The sequence below is a fragment of the Lissotriton helveticus genome, chromosome 3_1, assembly GCF_964261635.1.
Source record: "Lissotriton helveticus chromosome 3_1, aLisHel1.1, whole genome shotgun sequence".
Lineage (NCBI taxonomy): Eukaryota > Metazoa > Chordata > Amphibia > Caudata > Salamandridae > Lissotriton > Lissotriton helveticus.
Window position 1 is genome coordinate 1802815232 of NC_136061.1, and position 26181 is coordinate 1802841412.

Consider the following 26181-nt stretch of genomic DNA (forward strand, 5'->3'; position numbering starts at 1 on the left):
CAGGGTACGATTCGTACGGGAAAAACGCTCCGAATGGCTATTCAGAGCGGTTTTTCCTGAATCAGAATCGGCCCCTTAGAGTGTTTCAGGCCGTAAGGTTCAATTTGTCAATTTGACTTTATTACGATACGGAACTTCTACGGTGGTTAACAAAATCTATAACAGATAAACCAGTTATACATTATACATATTCAGATCCACAATTAAATAAAATATAAGACCACCAATCAGTTGCATCCATCATACAAGGACACATTAAAAGCACTTTATGCCACATATTCCAACAACTAAAGAAAGAAATAAGGCATGTATGAAGTTATTCCATAACTACATTTTCAAACCTTTATATAGTGTGATATGCATAAAACAGTCTGATAAATATAACTATATACAATAGTAGCATACAACAATAACAATCCTTTATAAAATGACAATGCGCATAGCACCATATAGCATCATTTTTCAATTCATGTCAACTGAAAGGAAATACATGTTTCCTTATTTACAAACACTAAAGACCCAGATAAGGCCTATAAAGTGCTTATTCAATAACTACATATCAAGCCATTGTAAAAAGCAACGCTCGAGGTGCAAAACGTAAAACACAGATAATACATAAAACAAACTTAGAAATACAACCTTAAGAGATAGCAGTATACATCCACAGTTTAAATATATTACAGTGTCACAGATCAAAGAATTCCAATTAAAGCCCTTAAAACATATTAAAAATGGTAAATCTTATTAACGTAAGGTTCAAACACACTGTTCCAGAGAGTTAACCCCAGGCCAAAGTCAAAAGGGCAGAAAAAAGAGGATGTAAAAAAAGGTGTGCACACAAAATATCGAGTTGGAAATTGCGAACTACAGAAATATCGAGTCCTAAATATCGTCAGTGAGAAACATCAACAGCAAGAATATCATGGTCAAGAATATTGAGTTGAAGGTAAGAAATATTGTTTTAAAAATAGAAGTTAATAATATTGTTTGCAAAAATATAGGGCCCGATGTAGGTAATAGTGAAATACCGAATTCTAAATACCGAATTTTACTGATTCGGTATTTAGAAATCGGTATTTCAGATGTAGGTAGGAATTCAGTAAAAAATGCTGAATTCTTAATATTCGTTATTACTGAATCGGTAATTGAGATTCGGTAATAACGAATACCTATCCATTCATTCCTATGGGCTTGGAGTCCCATAGGAATGAATGTGAAGACATTCAGTATTACTGATTCGGTATTACCAAATCGGTAATACCGTGAGGTATTTCAAGTGTGCCAGGGTGTCCAAAGGACACCCTGTTGCACCCCTGAAACGTGCATGTGTGCACATGATAACCAAAAAGTGAGCAACCCAATATACCCTTGAGGGTTTGGGCAATAGATATGAAAGGGTAAATGGACCTTCAAGGGTTTTAATTAAACATACAATTCGACAAATGATTCCAAAGTTAAAAATTGTGCGGCCTTACACACTTGGTACCGCTAATGCACAGAACGTGACAGCAAAATATTAGATTTGTTTAGGCATGTCACCAAACGGAGATCCTCATGAAAGGAGAAGAGCAACAAAGGGTGTATATGAAAAAATGCTTGTATTTAATACTTTCGGTTTATAATAAAACAGGGTATATGATAGATAAACAATGTTATAAGAGGTACATTTCAAATAAATCAATCTAGAGAAGCCTCTTTACAACATTTGTTGACACTTTCCTACCTATTTACAATCTAATCAGTTATCCGGTAGGTAAACTGAATGTCGACGTTTCGGTCTCTATTCTTGTGTTTCAGAGACCATCCTCAGGACATAACAATCATATCTTGTAGAACCCTAAAAATAACAGAATTGTCAATTAAAAACATTCTCTGTTCCCTACAATAGGGTTTAAGCAATCTGTATATATAACACCCTAGCTCTTTACAACTTTAAACAAGACAGAGAAAACCAATGTCTATGCTTTCACAAGCCTAAATGTGGCCTTGAAATTTACACTGTCCCAGTATTTTAAATGGGATCAAGTTGAATTCATTAATATTGTCCGATGCATATAGTAACATCTGACTTATTGTTGTCATTTGATTGTCGTTACGTCTTATCTGATCGTTCCATGTCTATCAACATATTAACATTATACACATGACTACAGGAGATCATGCAACACCATGAGTAGTTGGAACAGCTTGAAAAGCAAGCGGTCTTTTGCTTGTTAGAGCGATACAAACTGTAAAACATAGAAAAAGCAGCCCTTAGTTTATTTATACATTTAACTCATCTATTTATTTCATCTTGTTATACTACAAGTACATTTACCCTTAAAAATCTAGGGTTTGAATTAGTCAGAGCTATGTCTCTATTGCATGATGTACTAGGAGCATTCCTGGTGCGATTCAGTCAATGTAAACAAAAAAGGGGGATTTGAAACATATATCATTCTGGTCATTCTAGGGAAAAACCACTCATGCAGATCTTTACCTTGAGCCAGAAGAGAATCTGGACGATGGAGCATCAAGAGATGGCGCAGGACAATACAATTGTGGTTATTTTCAAGCGTCACCTGCATCTCGACAATCAAGAAAAACACAAATTTTATTTTATGCGACTACATTTAGTTCTGTATCAAAAACTATCTTGGCCCAACTTGGTTGAAAAAAGCGGGTGTGCTTTAAATTTGGATTCATTCTCTCCTTGTCCAATATATGTACCTGTTACGTTATCTTTGTTTGCTCGACGTTGTAAATATCCTCAAGGGACCGGGCCAGATACATTTCTGCAAGAGGAATGTACCTATCAGTATTCATTTCTAAACCGAAACAAATCAGTTTCCTATGCTGAATTGATAGCATTTCATTTCATCAACTTTTATTTGATTATAAAATTTTGTATAATCATAAAAAGTACAATTTTAGGAAACACAGTGATAATACATATTCAATAGCATTTTAGCACAAAATGTTAAAAGACGATTTTACGACGTATTGATATTACTATTTTTAAAAAGATCGCTATCAACTTTGCTTCGTACAGGGATTTCGGCAATTGAAGGCAAACTAGTGCTGGGTGCGATTGTCTGAGTCCACTTGAACGGAGGAGGGGCAGAATCCATTTTTTCCTTGCTGAACTGTAATATTTACAAAACAGAATGACGTGTATCGTTGATTGGTTAGAAGCTCCATCGCATGGGCATCGCATCAAGTTTCTAGACCAGTTCTTCATTTCAGGAAATGAGACTATACGGAAGAAAAGATCAAACCGTAGTCTCGTCAATAAGAACTTTTCATAGTTTGAGAGATAGTACGTCAAGTAGGGCTGAATAAATTTCTGAGTTTGCAATATGCAGATTTTTTCGTTTTGCGTTTTTACTATCTCGACTTGGTTGCGAATCTCTCTTAGGTGGCCCATGCATAGTTCCTTCAACTGTTTCTTTGAAATGTCTTCTATTGAAGGAGGTTCTAGGAAGTATTGCTCGCGATCTAGGTCTTGGAAGAATTTATGGATATAGTTAAGCCACGGTATTTTCCTCCAGTGCGCTAAGCATTGATAGCAACTCGTACCTGTCACAAACAGCCTCGTAGCAAAGAGTGTTCCACTATTTCATTTTACTTCAAAACGGGCGACCGAGCTGTACATAGACAAACAACGTGAGGAGCCCATTACAAATCTATCAGGGCAGTGACATTCATAAAGTTGACATTCAAAGTTGCCAGGCTTATATTAACATTGTGTATGGCACCTTGTTTCAGATGTTATGAGTGCCATTGTCTAATCACAGCAAGGTTTAATTTTTAATTTTATACATACCTAACAGATTCTATAGGCGTTAACCAACGTCCTCTCTTCGCAAACAAATGAGTGGCAACCGATAGGGTCTGTCAATATCTATCAATTTAACAGAAACCCACCAGAGATTAAATTGATAATGGGTTCGAAGTTCAAATATGAAAAAGACCTAAAATTAATTCTAACTGTCATGGGTGTTGCGTCTCATACCTGGTTCCAATACGTCAGCGAAATCCTCTCGGTATTTCACGATCAGCACAAGGGCAAAGACCATGTTCGCTTTCGAAAGCGTTTTTAAGGGGGTTTGTTTGGAGATCGAAACAGGACTGACAATTGTCAGATCACGCCCACCGGTATACAACAATTTGGCGGCCATCTTGTAGTGGACAAGATTCATGGACACCCAGTTCAACAATTCCAATGAAATGTGACTTTATCTTTTCTAGGATGATATTACTCTATAATAACGGGGAAGGATTTTACTCTATAATAACGGGAAAGGATTTTACAATTTCTATTTCTGTTTCTTAATGAAACCGATATCTGATAAATCCGGCATCAGAAAAATCATCGCAAGTAAGCTTACCTAACCGATCGAATTTGCGTCTTTGCAATGCCACAATGGAAATATTTACTTTCTCTTCTATCCAATGGTAATGCCCTGCAAATACCTAAGGTGTTGTTACTGCCATACCTAGCAATCTAGAAATAGGAGCTTGCTAGCATCATGTCAGATTGATCCAGGCATGTTTATTTCTCATATATGTTGAACCCAACACAGTAGATGAAGTTCTCAATCTATAGCAATACTAAAAGTCAGGTAGAAATCAACAATATTGTACAGGCTTATTCCTCAATTGTCATGCATACAGAGCAGTTGAACAAACAATTTTTGAGTAATAATTTACATACAGTATTACATATTTTTTGGGTAGAGCGATAGAAACCACCATGTTACATACTCTGCAAACTTATTCTATGATTCTCTTTGTCACGTATACAAGAGAAATTTTTCATTGACCAGGAATTTAGAGATAGTATTTTACATGCAAAGTCACAACATTACTCTGAATAGAATAGAGCAGACCGCCATGTTATATATTTCCCTCTTGTTTACCGTGTACAAGTACAAATACACATGTGATATAGCCTCGCATATGTTACAAAGACATTCATCTCTACATTTACTGAAATCAAATGATAAGTCGCAAATGTGCTGATTCCATTCTAACCAAAGGACAAATCAATCTAAGATAGCCCTACTGGTTCTAGACCAGTTAACACCTATGGTTAAGATTTAACATTGCATCTTGACGTTAGCATATTACAACAGATAAGTCAATGTCATTCGGATTGGTGTTAGCCTATTTGCTAGCATTACTGTTAGAGACATTTCAACCATCGGAGCAATGTACACTATCAGTTTTTCAAAAAAAAAGAAGAAATGGTGCTAAAAATTATTCAACAACCACATGTAGTTCTCCCCCTTCGACACCCCTACTAATCCCTAACATATGCTGTGCAACGAAATTCAAAACGGCACCCCCTTTGTGTGTGAACACTTACTCAAGTAACTCAGTACTTTTTTGTATTTCACAGCTTGAGTAAGTGTTCACACACAAAGGGGGTGCCGTATTGAATGTCATTGCACAGCATATGTTAGGGATTAGTAGGGCGGGTGGATGCGGGGAGAATTACATGTGGATGTTGAATAATTTTTAACACCATTTCTTCTTTTTTTTGAAAAACTGATAGTGTACATTGCTCCTAAGTGTGAAATGCCTCTTTTAATTATCTATTTCGGTGACCCCTGACGAAGCGCCTTCCAGGCCCAAAATGCATTGGGTGGAATGAATTGAGCCCTCTTGACGTGTATGATTTATTATCACGTGACGCTGTTTGAAGCCCAGATGGGCCTACAGGAGACATATGAAAATGTTTAATAAAAGAATCATTCTGGAATTACGCTGTCTTTGAGTGATTAAGGAAGTTTGGATTTATTTTGGAGTAAAGTTTGTGTTACCTATGGTGTACTACGAGTAAGTGGATTATCACAAATGGAGAATATTACAGTGTGGATATATTCCCGAATTCACGCAGTGCGACAGATGGTGCATAGTCACGCACCTCATTAGACACTCTTTAAGGTTCTGTGACTGTTGGGACAGATCACAGTTTCTGATCGCACGCATCAACTTGGTCAGTCAATTTTTCATGTTCAAAAACAAAACAAGGGAAGGAGTGCATTCTTTCATATTCCGTCTTCCTTCACTAAACATGGCATTTGAAGTCAAGGAAACCTCACAGGTGGTACAATGCACAAGTTCCAAGATACGTTTCCTAAAGGGACATTTTCCCTGGACTTTCAAATGTGCTGCTTCATTTTTGACTGCCTCAATAACTCTGAGGGCATCTGTGCCCAGTTGCAGATCCTGTCCTCGAGAATCGCAATCTTCAGGTGTACCAGTCTTACCATGGAAAGCTATGTCAGTGGCCAGAGAAAGCAAATTGTGTAGTGGCTGTTTCGTTGTTGCCCATCTCAAATGCCAACGTTCAGATGGTCTTTTCACAGATAATGGTTTACATTAGAAGGAAAGAGCAAGCACACATGACACAAGTCTCACTCAAGAAGTACTTTATGGTGTGCTTACAATAAGTTTGATTTGTAAAAATGTATTTGGACCTCATATACACTGTATGTACACTGTCGATATATCATGCATTGTGCAAAAAGCAAACAATAATAAAAGCAAAACGTTCCAAAAACACTGGAAAAAGCACTTTTTGTGTTTTTAATGGTACAAAAATGTGTAACCTCTGATCACCACTTTTTTTATGGTATAGAAATCACTTGAAAACACAGAAAAAAACCACAAGAATTTAACTAAAATAGAAACTGAAAACAGGAAAGCCTACATATGTTGGGTTGCAATTTTGTAGGTTAACTATTAATAATTTCACTGCTGACGCTTCGGAAACTCTGAACATAAACTCTATCTGTATGCCGATGATGTAGTGGCGACTTTAGAGCATCCTCGGGAATCTCTGCCGGCATTCTTAGACGAATTGGCCCAGTTTGCGCTTGCCTTGGGCTTTCAGATCAATGTGCATAAGTTGCAAGCTCTTAATTTATCATTAGAACCCGAGACGCTAGAACTCCTACACCGCACTTTTCAGATTCAATGGGTTCATGACTCTATTACTTATCTAGGCCTTCGGGTGGCTTCCACCATCTCTGCCACTAGACAGTCGAACTACACAGCACTTTTGAAACAAGTTCAGGATTCCTTCTGCAAATGGAGACCCCATTCCCTTTAGTGGTTGGGCCGGATTGCGGCGGTGAAGATGGTGCTACTGCCCCAGATTCTCTACTCATTCCACACTCTTCCGCTGATGTCCCCATCTGGAGTTCTACGGGCACTGCAGAGGGTCATAGAGTGATTTATCTGGCGGGATCAGAGAGCTCGGATGCGTCGCAACCTCCAATACAGGGATCCAGTGGAGGGGGACTGGGAGTCCCCGACCTTTTGGCTTATTGGCGGGCGGCTCAGATCAGAGCACTAGTGCAGTGGTCACGCCCTGAATTCGAGAAACTTTGGTTATTTATGGATAGGTCCCCAGCAGCCCAGCCATTGTGGGGAGTTCCCTTCCTTTCACGTAAGGGACGCCCTCGCAACCTGTACCTCTCAGAGGTAACTCGGCCCACAATGTTGGCTTGGGATAGGACTGCTACTGCCAGGAGGCTCACGACATTCCCATCTTTTATTACGCCCATTGTACAGAACACAGACTTTTCCCCCGGCCTAGATTATGCTGAATTTCATTATTGGACCACGGGAGCTAACCTCTCCATAGGACATTTCTTTGACCTTTCCGGACTACGCCCTTTCGCCGAGTTCCGTACAGATCACGGACTTCCCGAGACAGAGCGCTACAGGTACCTACAGATCAGACATTGGGTACTCCTCAGGAAAGTGAGGGAGGGTGCATAAAGACTGCTCACACCATTTGAGAAGTGGTTAATCACACAGCACAGCGACGCACGATTGACATCAGATCTATATAAATTCACTCGAAACACCTCCGATACTGGGAAATCCCCTGCCAGCTGCGCTGGGAGGGGGAGTTGGGCAGGGAGCTCACACCAAAAGAATGGAAGGATATTTATCACCGGGCCCGCTGCATCTATCAAAACGGCCACTAAGTTGGCCACCTATTGGTATTTAACTCGGTAAGGCTTCATAGGGGTAACCCTTCGCACAGACCACTGTGCGAAGCTTGCAGCTCTCCGGGTGCCCTCACACATTTACTTTGGGATTGCCCCGTCCTGGGGACTTACTGGCAACAAATCCTAGATGAGGTCAACTCCCACTTTGATACTCAGGTCCCAAGATTCCTGGTGTATATCCTTCTGGGCCTCCCCAATGCCATCACTTTCCCAATTACATCTAGGAGAGGCAAACAAATAGCGCTAACCTTAGGTGCGGCAGTCCAGAATATCCTGACACACTGGGGTTCCATGAGAGTCCCCACGCGTTTAGGCTGGCTTCATAAATTATGGTCCATTCTAGGGATGGAGAAAATGTCCCTCTCCTTAACCCCTTGGACGTGGCCGCGATTCTGCGCCTGTGCGGCACATTCCGATCGTGGGTGCGGTCATTACGGCCGGGAGCCGTCATCAGCACACGAGCACTGTGTGCCATGATGGCTCCCGGCCGTCATCAGCATAGAAGGGGTTAGCCAACCCCGGGGCCTTCTTTCATGACTTGTGGGCACCCTTCCTCGCGCTATTAACGTCCGAATTTTTGGAGCTCACCTGTCCTAAATATCTTAGATTGTTGAGGTTGGCGGATTCGCCCTCAACGCCTGCTACGTCCGTCTCTCAGTAAACTATGGGGATTGGTCTTTGGAAAGACATACTTTCCTTTCTTTTATCTGGTCGGCTTTTCTTTGAGGAGGAGAAGGTGGGTGGGAGGAATGGGGGGTCTGTTTCCCCTTCTGTTTGTTCATGCCCGACATATTTAATAGTGATATGCCGGGTTGCAGTCCGATGATTGTGGAGCACAATGGCTCATTTGTTCTTTTCGCGTATAAAATCAATGAAAGAAATTGAAACCATAATTTCATTGCTGAACTCTCTAATATTTACCGAGTGTGTTCTTTTTACCAAGAATCCAGTCCCTTGCTCTCAGAAGGGGACATATATGCATTTTCGACCTGTGGCTGCGATCCACCTATCACTGTACCAGCTTAATTCATAAAGAGCTATCAAAAGGAAAATGCCCTGAGCAATTAAAAGAATGACATACATATCTCATGAATAATGTACACCATTAGTGCATTGCAGACATGCGCTAACTACTACTTTTTATAAAGCAGCTGCCGAGATTTCAGCAACAGAAGACGAGGCTACAATTAACTCGCCCTGTGAAATACTTACTATTGGAAAAGTCATTCAATCCGACAACCAGTAGAAAAGATGGAGCTCTTTTATTGGAACTGTGGAAACAGTAAAGATGTGTCAAATGGCAAAGAAGAAAGTGCAATTCTATACTGTGCGTTTATGCTTTCAGTGGATAAGCATGCATTCTTCATGTTGTTAGGACTATCAAGTTAGTATTAAATACAGAGTAGAAAGGCAAGGCTTTAAAGAAGAGGAGAATGTGCACAGAAAAAGTAGACAATAACTGCATGCATGAAATAAATTATTTGGTGTAAGAGCGGGTGTGGGCAGCAGGTGAAAGCAGCAACTCCCTAAAACAAACATATCGGAAAGTGTTGGTACAAGAGAGATAGGGAAATGAGCCAGCTAAGTCTTGAAATAAATCAGACGCGCAGAGTGCTGGGAAGTACTAAGCATAAAAGAATGTGAGATGACTGGGGAACATGTGGCTGGGTAAAGAAGAACAGGGAGGGCCTCGGCTGGTAAGGTGGGGTGGGCTGGGATCAGTAGAATAGGTCTGGGGAGTTTGGAATGGTAGAGAGGGCCAGGCACCAAGGATGGAAAGGGACAGGAATTGGCTGGGCAGAGGGCAACATACTTTGAATTATTATTATTATTATTATTTATTTTTGTAGAGCGCATAGTCACCATAAGGTATCCCAGCGCTAGGCACCCTATCTCTTTGGTTTGGGCTGGTTCAGGACGGTTAAAGAAGGAACGGGGGGGGCAGGGGATAACTGTTTAGAGTAGGCGTGAGTCATTGGGGAAAAAGATGAGTTTTGAGCCGCTTTCTGAAGTGAAGGTACCGTGTTTCAAGTCTCAGGTCGCGGGGGAGCGAGTTCCAAAGGTGTGCAGTTTGGACTGAGAAGCGTCTTCCGCCTGAGCGGCTTTTCTTAAATCTGGGAGTGGTGATGAGGTTTTCTGTGTCCGACCGAAGGGATCTCGTGGGTCTGTAGGGTGTAATCAGTTTACTGAGAGCGGGGGGGCCTTGCTTTGACAAATATCATAAAGGTAGATAGGTAAAAGAATCAGTTTAACATTGTGGGACAGAAGATTGGAGAACAATGTAACTGCAGGAGAGGCGGTGAAAGACAAAAGGAGGGTGGACAGACTAGGGCCATGTGAAACTGGACATAGGGACACCAGAGTCGGCAAGGCAGAATGTGTCAGGAGTAAGATGAGCTAAGAGGTACAAAAGTCAGGTAAGGATAGAGGACAGTAGGCTGAAGTAAAATGAGCTTCTAACGAGAAGAGTGGGCAGGTTGGCAGGAAGAGAGTAAACATGGGAACCAGAGCCACTGGGTTAAATTAGGGCTGTGCCGAAGGGAGCTGTGTACTGGGGAGGTCAGGCACTGGGCGCCTCTGGCTGACTGTAAAGAGGCAATAACCCTCGCATTCTCCACCACCTCCACATCTGTACATTCCAACAACTGCATTCCCATACTCTGTAAAATAAAACCAACATACGCTTCTGGCTTGTGGTGGTCATTTGTTGGCCGCAGTTTATTAGGAATACAGTGACAACATACATAAGCTTTTGTACTTTCGCTGTCTAGTCTCCTTTGGTGTTTTCCTCCGGTCAGTTGGGTTTGGGCTCCCCTTGTGCGGCGGGGAAAGGAGTAGCTTCTGGACCGGGAGTTAGGCCACGACTCGCTACCTTGTCCGGTTCTGGTTGTGCCCTGCCATCGGGCGGGGGCTGGGCTTCGAGCACCGTCTCTGTTTCTGCTACACCCCCTTCTTTGGTAAGCTGCCTCACCCAGCCATGAGGCATCTGAAGGTGAGTGGTCTTACCCTCTGCCCATAGGCCAGCTCTCCCAGCAGTGAGGGATCCAAGGTTAGTGGTCCCATCCTGGCACACCGTCTCCGGTGTGCCTTGTTACCAACAATTTTCCACATAGTTCCTGCCCTGCCTGCAGCGAGTTCACCCTGCGACATTGCTGTTCTGTCGGTGTGGGTGGGTGGGAAAATTATGGGGGTAAAGTCGCCCCTCTTCCTCCAGCAGTGAACATGGAGCTCACCTGGGAGAGCAGCCTTATATCCCCCCCATTCCCTGTTTCCTCCCTGTCTCCCTTGCCAGGCTAGCCCTCATTGGGGGGTTTGTAAATAGCGTCGGCCCCCCATTGGCTGTGCCGGGCGGCCCTTGGGGGGGGTCCAAGGCCGGGCTGCTTCCGCGCCCTTTAGCCTTCTGCGTGCCAAAACTGGCGTGGACTGGCTTGTTACGGGGGGGAGGCATGGAGACCGTTATGGCGCCGGCTCTTGAGCCCCCTTCATGGACAGCCTTTGCGATAGTTGGCAAAGCATTGTTGTTCACTAAAGAGAAGCAGAGCGAAAAGGCGACTGCAAAGAGATAGGTACGGTGTAACAGTATGGACACAAGTGTAATAAGTAGTGTGTGTGTGCCGCCAAGGTATGAGAAGGCAAAATAGGTACTGTGGCTAAAATAACACACAGCTCGGCTCAAACCGCAAAGACAGCTATGAAGCATCCCCTTCCCGCATGCTTCTCACCTTCTACTTCTTCATCGCTATGCCATTGACTTTCCCGGCAGCAACAGAGCCATGGACCCCACGACGAGTACCTATGGCATCTGGTGATCAAGGGGCGGCCTGCTCAGAAGAAGTTGGATCTGTTCCCGAGGTATGCTCTCAAGAAGCGCCCTCTGAGACGGGGTGTGATGGCAGGCAATACCTGGGTTAGTGAAGGGAGAGATGGCAACAGCAACACAGTCTAGCACCGCAACAGCAGCAGCAACGCCACTTGGCACAGGAGCAGTCCCAGTACCCAGGGATTTAAGTGAGATGAAAAACTGGGGGGGGGTCGCTCAAAGGGGAGTGGCCATTGTAATTAAGGGAGCGGCTTAAAAAAACCTGTGCTTAGCATAATGTCCTGCACAACTTGTATTTTGCTGTTTATGTCATTGCATCCAGATATATGACACAAGTAACTTCATACCTACAACAAGTCGGGACTATTGGCTTTGTCAATGGTTGTTAGTTGCATAAGATAAATAAGCAGCAACTATGAATTGTAATATAATATTGAAAAAGTTACCACTTAAAGCCCTGGTGACACCACGACAATGTTGCTGCTCCTGAGTTTCAAAAAGACAAGGGAAAACCAGAGAGAAAATGACTCTCTTTAAAGGATTTCCCTTACACTACAACGCTCACCTTGGATGATGTCATGCCGTGACTGCTCCACTAGTGAGGAGTATGCAGTGTGAGCACATGCACATCAATGTGCCTGCAGTAACTGGAGTCCGGGGAAAAATGGACCGCCTGTGACAGGGCACAAAACAGAGCCCGATAGAGACCTATTTCGAGGCCCCCTTTAAAAAACTGCTGGTGCTCAGCACCGGTGAGACTCGGTCCATTTAAAGCCCTGCCAGTACCCAACAAGACCGGGTCCCCAAGATAGCCTCAGAGGAAACTCTGCATGTGTGTTTACCCTATCGGGTGCCCCAGGGGCACCTGAATGTCATGGATTGAAAGCACATCTCTAAGGGGCGCACATACCGGGCAAGCAATGTGGAAGTGTGGAGAGGAGGTTTGTGCAACAAGGACGGTGACTCGTGAGCACCATAATAATCAGGTAACAATGCTTAGAATTGGCCACACATGCCGAGCTATGTGTTCTTATGGGGTTAATGCATTACGTGCCTGACAAACTGGAAAAAAGCGGCTGCCTGACATCGAGCTGAACACACACCCATAGTGTAACACGAAGAGAAAACAATTCTACAAATAGTTTCCAAAATAACATTTAAACAGACAAATTGTAACGATACAGTGCTTATAGCGATAGCTAGACCCGGGGGTATAAGAGTGCTTTACATAATCAGGAGCCAGGCAATAATCAAGACACTTGCAGTGGTGGCTGCTCCAATTGGGCTTGGAGCGCCGCCGCACTGCTTTTTCGCAGTGCGAGAATCAGAAAACAAAATGGTATTTCAAATACCATTTTATTTTCTACTTCTTGTGCTGGAAGAAAGCAGACTGCTATGGGAATGCCTGGTTGGGGTGGGATCATATGCCTGGTTGGGGGCGGGGGTGGACGGGTCGGGGAGGAGTGGCTTGCACCACTCTAAGTGCCCCGACTGCTTGTTCAGGCCTGGGACCGACCAGAGCAGTCATGCGCACTCTACATTTTCTCAATGCCTACATAGAGAAAATGGCCTCCGTACTGGTCCTTGGCTTGGCGCCGCCCGGGACTCCTCACCAATCACAATGCCCTCAGTGCAGCATTGTGATTGGCTTACAGAAGGGGAGGGAGCTGCAGGCAGCATGCCTGTTCCTGTTCAGAACATGAACGCAGGACCCTGGTCCAGAAGCAGAGTCGGTGCGGACCCGTTCAGGTACGTTTTCGTTTCTATATATTTTTTATTTAAACCCCCCCCATGCTACCATGGAAGGGCAGGCAGATATTGCTGTAGGTGCCTGTTGCGGGCCCCAGGGGGGTTGGTGGGTGGGGGGGCTGCAATATTGCCATGCACAAACTGGCAGACACTGCTCGGTGCCGGTCACATTGAGCATGGCAATGCACAGCATGCCTCTTTGGCATTGCGGCGAGTGATGCGTAAAGCAGCACCCAACACTTTGATGGAGATGTGGGATGCGACTGGGTCGCATCCTAATTGGTAGTGCAGGACTGCCGCACCCCTGGCGGCTAGTCCCAGCCACGCTAGGGTGGCTGCTGAAGTGAAGTCCGCCTGCCATCCTATTGCTGCCCTTAGTAACTGACGTACAAACAATCTTAAGCTAATGGACAAACAGCAATAAATACACTTGACAAAATTAGGCAATGCGGTTGGAATACACTATGTACACAGACAGCTGCCAGGCCACGATGGTGGTTAATGCTCATTCGCAAGTTGCCACTTAAGAGTCAAGTAAGAGAACGAACATTCAAGTTAAAAAGAGACAAAACAGAAGTAAACAACCATCTGTTTAACGGGTCTGATGGAGAGACTGATAGGACCAAGGTTAAGAATTGCTCAAGTGTTCCAGTATTTCTTGAGGAGCCGGCGTTTAAGGTCTCTTTTGAAGCCAGTGAAGGAAGGGGTGCATCGTAAGTCCTTCGGTAGAGAGTTCCATATGCTGGTAGCGTTACCCGAGAATGAGCGAGCTTGGGTAGATTTCTTTTTTAGTTTGGGAGGAACAAGAAGAAGTATGTTGGAACTTCTCATGGGAAATGAAAGACATAAAGGAGGAACAGTTCAAAGCGCAGAGGGGAAAACATATCAATAGTAGCAGCATCATCATCTACGCAGCAGCGACAGTGAGAATCAAAGACTGGTGTGGCTGTCGGGGATTTTAGCCGCCACTGGCAAACACTAACTACAAAATCTACACGAGGGGCCCGGCCAAAACCCCTGAGTAACTATCAATTGTATCTTTGATCCTGGCAGGGGCCAGTAAATTTAAAAATGACACAATTTTGATCAGTTGGCTTAACAGATTTGCAGTAATCTGCCTGCAAGAAACCTGAGTAAAGGACAAGAGAGCACTACCCGGCTGTATTACCATGTTAACGCCTGTGGTGAGATTTTCAGACCATGGCTGTCTATCAGGGGGTCTGGTCATTCGCATCTAATTTCAAGTGCATTTCTCCTGGTCCTCATTAACCCCTTGCCTGTGGGGCTGATTCCCCTGCTGTGCTGGGGGAGGGAGGCACGCACAGCGCCCCGGTGCTCGTGACGAGCTCAGCTCGTCATGAGCCACCCGTTTCTGTAGAACGTTCAGCACAGCAGGGGAATTAGCCCTGCGTGCAAGCGTTGCAGCTGTTATGACAAGCTCAGATCGTCATGAGCACATGGCCACCGTGGCTCGTCATGAGCATGGGATGGGTTAATCCCTCATTTAAACTATGTTGTGGTTTCCTAAATAGTTTTGTCACAAAAATGCAGCAATTCCTTTATGCAACGTATACATTCCACCTGATTTGACTAGAAAGACATTGACTCCGCAAATATTAGTACAACACAAAAGAAGTCACCAACCGATATTCCTGGAACACAAAATCATTATGACGAGGGACTTCAGTGAGGTATTTTCTTTTGAGCTCTTGCAGTCATGGACATTATATGAATTGAACCAGTTCTACCGTGATCCAAAAAGGTTTTTTACTGAGAAAATCAAAGTGACACTGAGTTGGAACAGGCCCTTTTTGCAGGGTTATCCCCAAACGTTTTGCTTCTTCCTCCCTTATTTTTCCTGACCCGTGGTTGTTGGCAATAGGACTCTGAGCACTTTACCACTGCTGATCAGTGCTAAAGTGCATATGCTCTCTGTGTAAATTGTTACTGTGATTGGTTATCCATGATTGGCATATTTGTATTACCACAAAGTCCCTAGTAAAGTGCACCAAGTGTGCCAGGGCTGGTGATAAAAATGCTACTAATGGGCCTGCAGCACTGATATGCCACCCACATGAGTAGCCCTAAAATGGTGTATCAAGCCTGTCACCGCAGTGCCTGTGTGCAGTCCGTGAACTGCCATGCCCACCTGGCCAGTGTCCCCACTGACCAGGCCTAACCATTCCCTTTCTGTACACATTGGACACCCCTATGGAAGGCCCAAGGTACCCCCCTTTGCAGGGTGCAGTGTATGTGAAAGGTAGAGCATGTGCCAGTGCAGGTGACATGCTCTGGTAGTGAATTATTGTAAGGCTATCTTGCCCATAGGCTATCATGGGGAATGCTGGCTACAGTGGCTACCAGCATATCTTCCCATAGGAGCAAGATAGGACATAAAAGTCTGGTATCCCTGAACTCAGAATTTAATAACACATCTTTTAGGAAAGGTGGTTTTAAAATCCTGTGTTTGAGAACAGCACTTTTAGAAAGTAGCTGTTCTCTTGTCTGACCTTTCTGTGTGCCTTGGCTGGTTTGTGAATTGACTGTCTGGTTTGTGAGAGACAGAGGCTGGGGAGCCTCCAGGAGGCTGGATGAGGCAACCTTAGGCTTAATTAGTGCATCTGCATCTTGAGTGGTGGGAGGGGATAGCGCCAGGGCAGAATAGGGCAGTTCCTGCCTTCCACAATGCTGGCTCCACCTCCTGCTGGGCGGCTGACGACCCTGCCCCCCTCTCTGAAAGGAAAGGATAGGCCAAGAAAACAAAGAGCTCAAAGAACACCCAGAACTGGTTCAGTCCGGGCTCAGAGCACTCCTGCACAAAGAGAACAAAGACTTTTAAGGGTATTAGTACAAGAGAAGATTAGATCATCCTGGAATCAAGAAGGTACCTCTGCCAAGGAGAAAGCAGGAAGACTGAAGAAGAAGGACTGTCCTACTGTGTGTTTGTGGGCTGACGTGCAGTTGCTTTGCTACCAAGGAGACAGGAAGGACTTTGTTTTGTGCTGTGACCCCTTGCTTGAAGGATTCTCCAAGGACCAGAGAAGAGCTGGCTCCCTGTTAAGAAGTCCTAGGAACAAAAGGACTTCACCCTCAGCTTCCCTGAAATCTACTGAGAGAGTTCTGTCCTTCCTATAGTGCTTGGCCCATGTGTGGTGCCTCTGGAAGTTGTACCTGTTGTTGAGAAGCTGGAAATCAAGATACTAAAGACTTTCTGCTAAATTTCACGCATCGCTCGCTTGTGGAGCGCATCCCCGACATTGCGAGAAAATTCCCTCCGCCGTGAAGATCGAGAGCGTCGCAGTGCTTGTTGCCCCTGCAAAAACCGACGCATCCTTCGCTTGCAGAACGCATCGCTCCTGTACGGGAAGATTACCATTGCTGCGAGTATCGTCGTAGAGCATGTCGTCGCTGGGTCAGATCGTCGCACCACTTGCTTGCGGACCGCATCACGTTGCTGCGAGAGTCGTCACAGAGCCATCGCATCGAGGGGCCGCGAGCGGAGAAGATAGACGCTGCGCATTACCGCCGCACCTGAGATCGTCCCCGTCCAGAAGATCGTCGCATCATACCTTTGCGAGATCCTTCCTACGAAACCTGCGCACCGGAATCCACACAAGGTATCGCATCCCTCCCCATACAGACCGGAGTCACCGCAACACGCCCGCTGCGTCCAGTGGGGTTGCGGCATCGCCTCCCCAGGGTCTCAGGAGTGACGCATCGCTTGTTTTTCAACGCTGCAGCTTTTACTTGGAACTTTTGTCGCATCTAAAGGTACTTTTAGCTAAAACCTGACGCAACTGTGATTTATTTTAAAGCAACCTTAAGAACTCTTTTGAAACCATATTCTTGAACTGTGCATGTTGGGTTTTTGTCATTTTGGTCTTGTTTAGTTTAGATTAAATACTTCTATTTTTCTAAACTGGTGCGGAGTCCATTTGTGGTGTTATCACTGTTGAAGGACTGGACTTTTAACAGAACCAGCGGTGCCAGGGAACAACACCTATAACCTTCATGGATACCTGTTTCGGCACACAAGTGACAGAGACACGGGACACTTCCTTCGGCGTCAAAGATCAGCGTTTATTTACTGCAGGGAAACAAGAGTCATTAGAAGTACATCGGCATGTAGGTTCTGCGAGTCTGCTTCAAATTGCATATGTAGGTCGCTCTCTTTTATACAAAATGTTGCCATTGCACAACATGTGAACAAAAGGTTACAATCCAGTTCCCACAGTAAACTTCAAAAGGGTCGCTTTCATGTTTTCAGAACCCCGGAACATAATTACAGTAGCGATGCCGGTTCCCAACTGTAAAAGCACATCTTCTCACCATTAGGCACACCCATTAGAGTTGTAAATGACCAAGAAGAAGAGACAAGAGCAGCTGCAAGGAAGTCAGACACGTGTAGAGAAAAGAGTGTGAGGGTAATATCGGAAGCATGATCGTAGGATCAAAGAGCTTGATCCCATCGCCTGCACGGCTGTCACAATAGACCGGCACGGCCAGATTACCCTCAAGCTGAGCCATCTGCCTTCGCTGTGTCATTCCTCCGGCCATAAAGACGCATGAAAGGAATATGCGTCTTCCGCAAGGCTTGGGAACCAGAAGGTCAGGGGGCGAACAGTTACCTGCTCGCTGACTACGTGAGGGCAAGAAACAAAATGGATGCCGTATCTAAAATGGAACCCGAGGGTTCAGATGAAGAACACGTAATATTAGGCGAACCCTATCAGGTAGTGTAGCGAAAATGCGTACACTCATCGAACTCACCATTTACAGTTCGTAGATACCAAACTCGTCCATATTCGGTAATGCCCAAAACGTTGTAATAATTTTTACGGAACCTCACTGTACTACTGTGAGTGTTGGTACAAATTCTTTACACATTGCCTTTGATAAGCCTGTCTGCTCGTGCGAAGCTACCAAGGGGGTGAGCAGCGGTTATCTAAAGAGTGTATCCCCTTACCTCGACTAGAAGCAAGGGTCCCTATTTGTCACAAGTGCCAACCTGTGCCAACTAGAGACCCCCAGATATAACACACGAGCAACCATTTCTGGACATCGTTAGCTGGTGAGGGCTTAATTAATAATGTTGGCCATTATAAACCTGACAAACCAGCGAAACCCACGCATTTGACAAGTCACTCAAGTAAAATTCTTGATTACATGTTTAGTACATTGGGACTGTTGCAGTCAATTGAATCTTTTCAAATTGTTAGTAGTGACAAAAGTGATCATTTTCCAAAGGGGTGCAAAAAATAAATCATAAATTAAAACTCAATGACAATATTAAATGATCTCAACTAAGGATAGTGCCTACCACCAGCATAAAATTAATTGAAATATCCATTCTCATAACAAGTACCTACAGTGGAAGTAGACCGGAAGGCGTAAACCAAATCATACAGATCAATGCAGATGAACTGATTACTGAAGCATAGGCGAAAACAACAACACCATTGGTAGATTATCATCAAACACGGAGCGCCAAAGAAGCCTGATTCGTTGTGGGCAGGTGGTAAAAAGCGGAAATGATACAGGAATCACTTGGCACTCTGCAGAATTAAGAGCACTGTGCACATAACACAAATGAATTAGAAAATAACATAAGATAAGCAGGAGCAACATCAAAAATCCTTACAGAGAGCAATTAATAAAAAACTATAAATAGGTTTGCTGGGAGGTAAAAACATATTTTGCATCCAGTGATGGTTTGCTATCCACAAATGGGCTTATATTAGGGACTTCACAGCATTCTGGAGGCTAATTCAAAATATAATTTCTCCCCAGCCAACGGTAAACAACATAGACAAGCAGACTAGGGACGAATGTTTGTTAAATCTTTAATATGATCATCTAGTGTCAACAAAACATATTAGCACTCAATGTAATGAGCACGGATCTATAAAGACTTGACATCAGGTACCATCTCTTTTGATAGCACACCTTCTATGACTAACGATCAACCCGAAGCATGTAATACAACAATAGGCATCACAAGCAATAAAGCATGCCAATGGCGATATTCAAACAAGTTTTACCAACATGGATTACCCCATTGTCTGTTCTTAATAAAGGGATTATATTGAATGGCATTTGGGGTGAGCCACCCGGCCACTACAATATATTGTATTGGAATGTACCCAAGGGGCCGGCTCGGCCCGAGAATATAAATAAAGGTGCAAGGATCGCTAGTGGTCCAAGCATGTAACAGCACCAGAGTCTTGTGTGTATATGTGCTGCACTTGTAATAGAAGGGCCTGCCAGCGAGAGGCCTAGTGAGAGGTTCGTAAATCTACACTGGCAACAACATAGCTGCAAAGGTTTCAAATTGCTTATGTGTGACAGCGAGCAAAATCAAGCAATGAAGACGAGGCAAATATATAAATATCAGAAATTACACCCATTTGAGCAACTAGAAATACCGAGAAAATCTGAAAAATGCTGCAAAGCACCAGAAATGGAAAGGCACTTGGATGTGAGAAAGGCCCCAGTGTGGCACCTGAGCCAGCCTCAAAGTTACTAGGAGTCTCCCTAGAGATATTTCTGCTCTTTGAGGATTAGGAATCACCATCCTCCATCAGTCTGCAGTGCAGTGTGGCTGCAATAGACTGAGACGCTGCATGAATCCCCCAATTAATTTTATTCAAATCATCTAGCAGTGACCAAATGTTACTGGTGCAAGTGTCAGGATAGCTCTGACTGCAAGTAGGAGAGCAGGAGTGAACACTAGTGCCAGAGCAGAGGTGAGCGCTGCTGTGAGAGAGATTAATGATGCCAATCCAAGTGTGAGGGCATATGAGAGTTAAAGTGCCAGTACAGGTGCTGGTACAGGTGACAGTAAAGGTGTGAGCAAGGTGATTGTGAAGCTACTGGCGGATGTTCCAGTTGCGTGAGGGAGGTGCAAATGAGAATACTTTGCAGCTTCCATTTCAGGTTCGAGAAAGGTTACTGGTGCATGTGGCAGTGAGGTGTGAATGAGGTTTCTGGCTTAAGTATACTAGTAGTTTTAGGAGTGCAGGTGTGAGTGACTTAAATGCACTTGCACTCACTAATTTACTTATAGGCATCCTGTATCCAGGGGAGCCCGTTGCCCCAATGATTAACGACCCCCAGAATCCTGATCGGGGATGCATCCCATGACACACCCCGTTACACATCCATTCTCTCATCTACTAGCTCACTCATTTGTCCATCCAGGCACTCTTGTTATCTTATTCACCCATTAAACTGCTCATGCATAGTAGTCACTCCATGCATTCTTCTATACATCCACTAATCTATTCAAGTAGCACTTATTTATATTCACTCACTTATCCATGCACTCAGCCACACCCTTTCATCCATTTATGCACCCACACACCAATACCTCATCTACTCTTGCATTCAACTATCCATTCAACCATCCATGAATGCCATGCTCATATATACATACATCTATGCAGATGCACAAACATTCACACATACCCCCAGAGACACTCACACAGACAGACTCACCAATGAATGAAAACAGTGTTGATTAAAAAAGCAGACATATGGTCATTGCTAGTGATTGCATTATTCTAATTGTCATTTTGTAAATCAGCTTTATCGTCCTTCTCGAGGCTTGTTCTGATGTGCTTATTGTTCAGTCAAAGATGTGTTGCTCCATCTAGTACATCCTGTTTTGGAAGGGGGCGAGCAAGCAAAATATGCACCACTTCTCTTGGTAATTAGGTAACAAACTGTTTACTGGCTCTGAGGGCACGGAAATGAGTGCAGTGTGACACTTAAAGGAAACTACGAGGACTCCTGCTTACGATTTGAAGGTGGGGAACAGGAGCGGCTTCTTTGTTATCAGTCCAACAAAGCAGCTCAAACATTTAAATGAGCTGCAATGGAATTGTCGGTGAGCGCATATTACAGGTGCCTTACTTCATCACAAAGTAGCGCTGCAAAAACACCTCCCGGTCGAGTTCACGCTATCTCTAAAACTGCTCAAGACATCATGCGCCAAAACTCTGCAGCAGGATTATCAACTTGAGGCCAGACAAATAAAGGCACCATCCCCCTGGCCAGACTGCCTGCTGGGCCAGAATGTTAAAAGACCATAAAGGTACACTCACAGGCGGTTGGCTTGATATGTGTGATAATTAAGCATTAAGGGCAGGGCCTACAGAGTTCATTCACGGAGATGCTGTTGGAAGCTAGGGGAGAAGAAACAATGCGCAAGACTTCACTTACTCTGTTACGGCTGAGAACTCCAGTGACGGTTTGCGCCAGTTGATGATTGCACTGACGCAGTTCCGCCCAGGAAGAGCCACGACCGGAATACAGATATTCGAACGCTCTGACGGCCAACTCGCCTAGCATTGGCTGCACTTGACTGCAGGGTGGCTGCTGAGGCGGTCATGCACCTCCACCCAGTGCGGCTAATGGAATTTGAAACTGGTGTGGCATAAGCAGAACGAATCAACATATGCGAACGAGCGCACCGAGTGAGCCCAACGGCAATAAGGGGGGGGGGGGCTCGGATGGGGTTCGGGGGGGGGGGGGGGGGGGGGGGGTTCGCCCCCTCTGAAGAAATTTTAAGAAAATCTGCATCTTTTTGGTGCGATTTTCAGCACTATTTCTGTGACAAATTGACAAAAAATTCAGTTCTTTTAGGCATTAATAAAAGAAAACTCGTACATTATTTCAGAGAATTTCTGGGTTGCCAAGCAAGTCTGATTTCTGAAGGGGGCTATCGTACTAAGCAAGACTGCTTTGGCTCTACCCTTTCCAATTGAAAACACTAGTTAGAGATGTGAACAAGTTCAATGGACAAACCTGGGGTCTAGGGAGAGTCCCTCTCCTGAGAAAGAAATGTAAAAAAGATTGCCAAATGGTGCATTTTAAAGCAAATGAATGCAGCGATAAAGCGAGACTTATTAAGCAGTGGGAACGTATAGTGTTGAAAATATTAAACATATTAAAAACTGTCCTGTATCTTCTTGCATTAATTTTTTCAACAGTTAGTGTAATATGTAAATTGTTCTGCATGACAACAACTTTAGCCCTTTAAAATGTATGCTTGCCCAGAGTCTTGCTGGGCAATAAAATGCATTACAAAGCGCCACGAACGAATAAATGCCAGGAGTAGAAAAGAGCACTGGGGAGATGGCAGGAGATAGTTGTCCAAGGAGGAAAGCCAAACGGTTTTACCCCATCCAGTCACTGCTTCTCTAGTGCTCCCTATGAGGATTATGCAAAGCACTTCAGGTCTCATTTCTTTGCAATCCAAGAAATACGAACACCCCATTTTATGTTCATGACTTCATCCCCTCCCTGTAAACCTCCCTACCCATGGACTTTTTAGGTGTAATTTTTTTATTGTTTACCCTGGCCTAGAGAGGTAAAGGTAAGGTAAAGGTAAGGTAAAGGTAAAGTTTATTATGCATAGTTAATTAAAACCAGTGCAAAGCATATTACAAAAGGATCATAAAATTTCATAGATTAAAACCGTTAAAAGTTAAGCATGTGATTAGATAAAAGTACAGTGTGACTGTCAATGCGCCTTTTTACAGGGGTTGGACAGTGGGTTCCCTTGCTTCCTTCTGACCGTCTGCTTGATAACCTGTATCTGTATTGTTAATCCCCGGTTTGGGCAGTCTTGGAATTCTTTGATCGACGATCGCGCGGAATTTGACGTATCTGCAGTTCAGTTTAGTGTTTAGAGGATTCAGGCAGGCAAGCACCGCTTGCCTTCTGGTGCTGATCCCTTTTTGCTTAAGCTGGACCTTGAGGAGCAATTGGCGTGCTTGATGGAGTTCTTCACAAAGGCAAGTGACATGGAGAATGTCCCCCTTGTCTGAGTTGCAAAGCGGGCAGAGATCGTTGCCATCTATCCTGAGCCATGGTGGAAGATGCTCTGTGCTTGGCAGAATTCCTAGTCTATATTTCAGGAACCTCATTTTTGTTGCTTTTGGGTAACCCTGGCTAAAATATGTTTGTGGTGTCAAGACTTTGTACGTGTTGAGGGTCATCCATGCATGAGATCTTTTGGAAAAGAGAACCTTGTCCTCTAGTAGGGAAAGTGATTTAACATTTTTCCAAACGAGTTTTTTAAAAGCACTATGCCCAAGATGCATCTCCCAAGGCGCGGAGAGTTTTGTAACTTCAAGCGCTGCCTGCAATTAGGTTCTTGCCTGAGAGGTGTCCCTGCCTTGTATGTCCTGCCATAGTAAAGAGTTTAATGTTTCTGTAGTGGCGGATCTGAGTTTGTGGCAGCAAATGATGTATGCTCGATGCCCGGCTAGAACTTGTTTTTGCAGACCAAACTCCAATCTTATTTGAGCCGGAGAGGTGTGGAGCGGGAGCGAAAACATTGTTCTGTAGGCTTTGACCTGTATGTGGTCCAGGTTTTTGGAGTCTCTTCCCCGCAAGGCCTCGCTGCCGTAGGTGATCGAGGGAAGCAGCTCCGCCTGAATAACTTTCAGATAAAGGGTCAGGGTCGGTCCCATTAGTTGGGTAGCTAGATTTTTCAGCGTCACGGCGATCAATGCTCCTCTCCTTCTTGTTTCCTGTTTCTGCTGCACAAATGAGCCTTCTCTGTCGAATATGACTCCCAAGTATTTATCCTCGCTGGCTGACTCGATCTTTAGACCCCCAAGAGACCAGGTTTTCTGTTGTTTTTTATTGGTGTTGATTGATAACGTGCGAGTCTTGCTGAGATTTATTTTTAAGGTGTTTTTTGTTGCATAAATGTTCTTTTCCCTCAGAAGGTGCTGAAGACCAATATAGGTATGGCTAAGTAGTACAACGTCATCAGCATGCAGAAGGTTGCTCAGAGTTTTCCCTCCCAATCCCGGGGAGTGAGAGTTGCAGGTGTCGAGTAGTCTTGGTAAATCCGCCATGAATAGTTTGAACAATATTGGAGCAAGCACGCACCCTTGTTTGAGTCCTTTAGTGGTGCAAACTTTTGAGGACAGATGGGAGCCTCTTCCCAATTTTACCTGCACCCAGGTGCCAGGGTGCAGAAGCTTCAACATATTTAGAGTTGGATGTGGTAAGCCCCATTTTTCCAATTTCCCCCATAGTCTGCCTTTCTCAATATTATCGAATGCTGCACTGAAGTCGATATAGCCCAAGTGCAGTGGGAGTTTTTTTAGTTTTAGCTGTGTCGATAATAAAGGAGATGGCCATATAGATATATATACATTTTTTTTTCAGTCAGAGCCCTTCATCTGTTGGTGTATTCAAGTGTCATTTATATTCAGCCTCCACATCCACATCATTCAGAATAAGGCAGTTGGTCGACTTACTTCAGATATTGACTTTCTTTACTAAGCAAGACAACATTTTGCTTGTGCGTATCCACCTAAAAAGGTATGCTACTTGAGTACCAGAACTGTCAGGCTAATTCCTTTTCTATTTCTGCTTTCATTTTATGTTTTTTTTTAAATGTATTTATTATTGTGATAGGCCATTTTTTTTACTTTTACAAGCATATGCATGCCTCCTTTAGAATGTGCCACTTTTACTTGTTGTTAATATTACACTTCTAATGGCAACTGCATATGTTTTTAAAAATATAATGTAAAAAAATACATGCTTGCCAAGGCTAGATGTATTGCTTTTGACAGTGCTTGTCTTAAGCACAGGGGAGAAGGGGCTCTTTACAAAGCTTGTTTGCGGTTTGACAGACTATTTTCTACATGATTGAAAGGGCTGCTATTCGTTATAAGTGTCTATGGGTCATTTTACAGGAAGGCTCGTCTTCCCTCGAAAAGAGTAACCAAGGCAGAGGCACTAAAGGTTTTTTAAAAAGTTCAGTTCCTCATCCACAGAGCCTTCAAAAAATTAAAACATGCCTGAGAGGGATTGGTGGGTACGGGATCTCATGGCAGAAGGGTATTTGACTGAAGTGAGTTCTCGGTTTACGTATCCATTGTTTCTCATTTTTGTCCCTTTCAAAGCTTGTTTGGTAACCTCGAGAACTGGTTGCTAGATGTTAATCATCTTACCCACTTACAACCAAATCAGCTAATTAAAAGAGTGCTTCTCCACAACCAATGTAAGCAATGTGTCTTCTTTAGTCAGCTTTTGTCATTCAGTCAGGTCACTCAGGTCGCATCTTGTGTCGTGTTAAAATCAAAAGTCATGAGAAATCACTTCCTGTGGTATCAGAAAATATGCCATCCTAGTTCCTATTCTTAGAAATTTCCAAAACTGGAGGGCCCTGGAAGAATGTATTTAAATTAGTGATCAGTGTGCAATCTTCTATTCGCAAGTTTGAATGGGAATAAACTATCTTTAATGGTAGGGAGGTCTGCCCTAGAGCACTGTGTGAAAGCTGCAGGTCAAAGTTTTGTGTCCAATACCATAGCTCAGAGGGTTGATGTGTTTGTCAGTCAGTCAGTCAAAATGGCTTTATTTCGACAAAAAACATGTCTTAAAAAGCAGTACATATACACACATTATTTTAAAAAGATAAAAGGAGCCAATTCATAGCAAAAGTACATATAATTCATGGTACGAAGGCGCCAATAAATTACATAATAGGATAACAATCTAAAACCAGAATTAAACAAGATACAAAAGCCTATTTGATCTGATCAACCATGCCCAGCTTAGAAACTT

General features: G+C 43.9%; 1 protein-coding gene and 1 long non-coding RNA gene across 3 annotated transcripts in view; one reads left to right on the forward strand and one right to left on the reverse strand.

The window, feature by feature from the left end:
* Nucleotides 1-26181, forward strand: part of LOC144825162 (uromodulin-like) — a 763320-nt gene that overhangs the window by 139205 nt on the left and 597934 nt on the right. The window lies entirely within an intron of this gene.
* LOC144825161 (uncharacterized) lies at nt 209-21885 on the reverse strand. Of its 2 annotated transcripts, XR_013609307.1 has the most exons (5): nt 21805-21853; nt 9225-9283; nt 2710-2774; nt 2480-2561; nt 209-1837 (listed from the first exon to the last, which is right to left on the reverse strand). It is a non-coding gene; the product is annotated as an uncharacterized LOC144825161 (long non-coding RNA). The 2 variants fall into 2 exon arrangements; XR_013609306.1 differs by lacking the exon at nt 9225-9283 and having other exon boundaries at nt 21805-21885.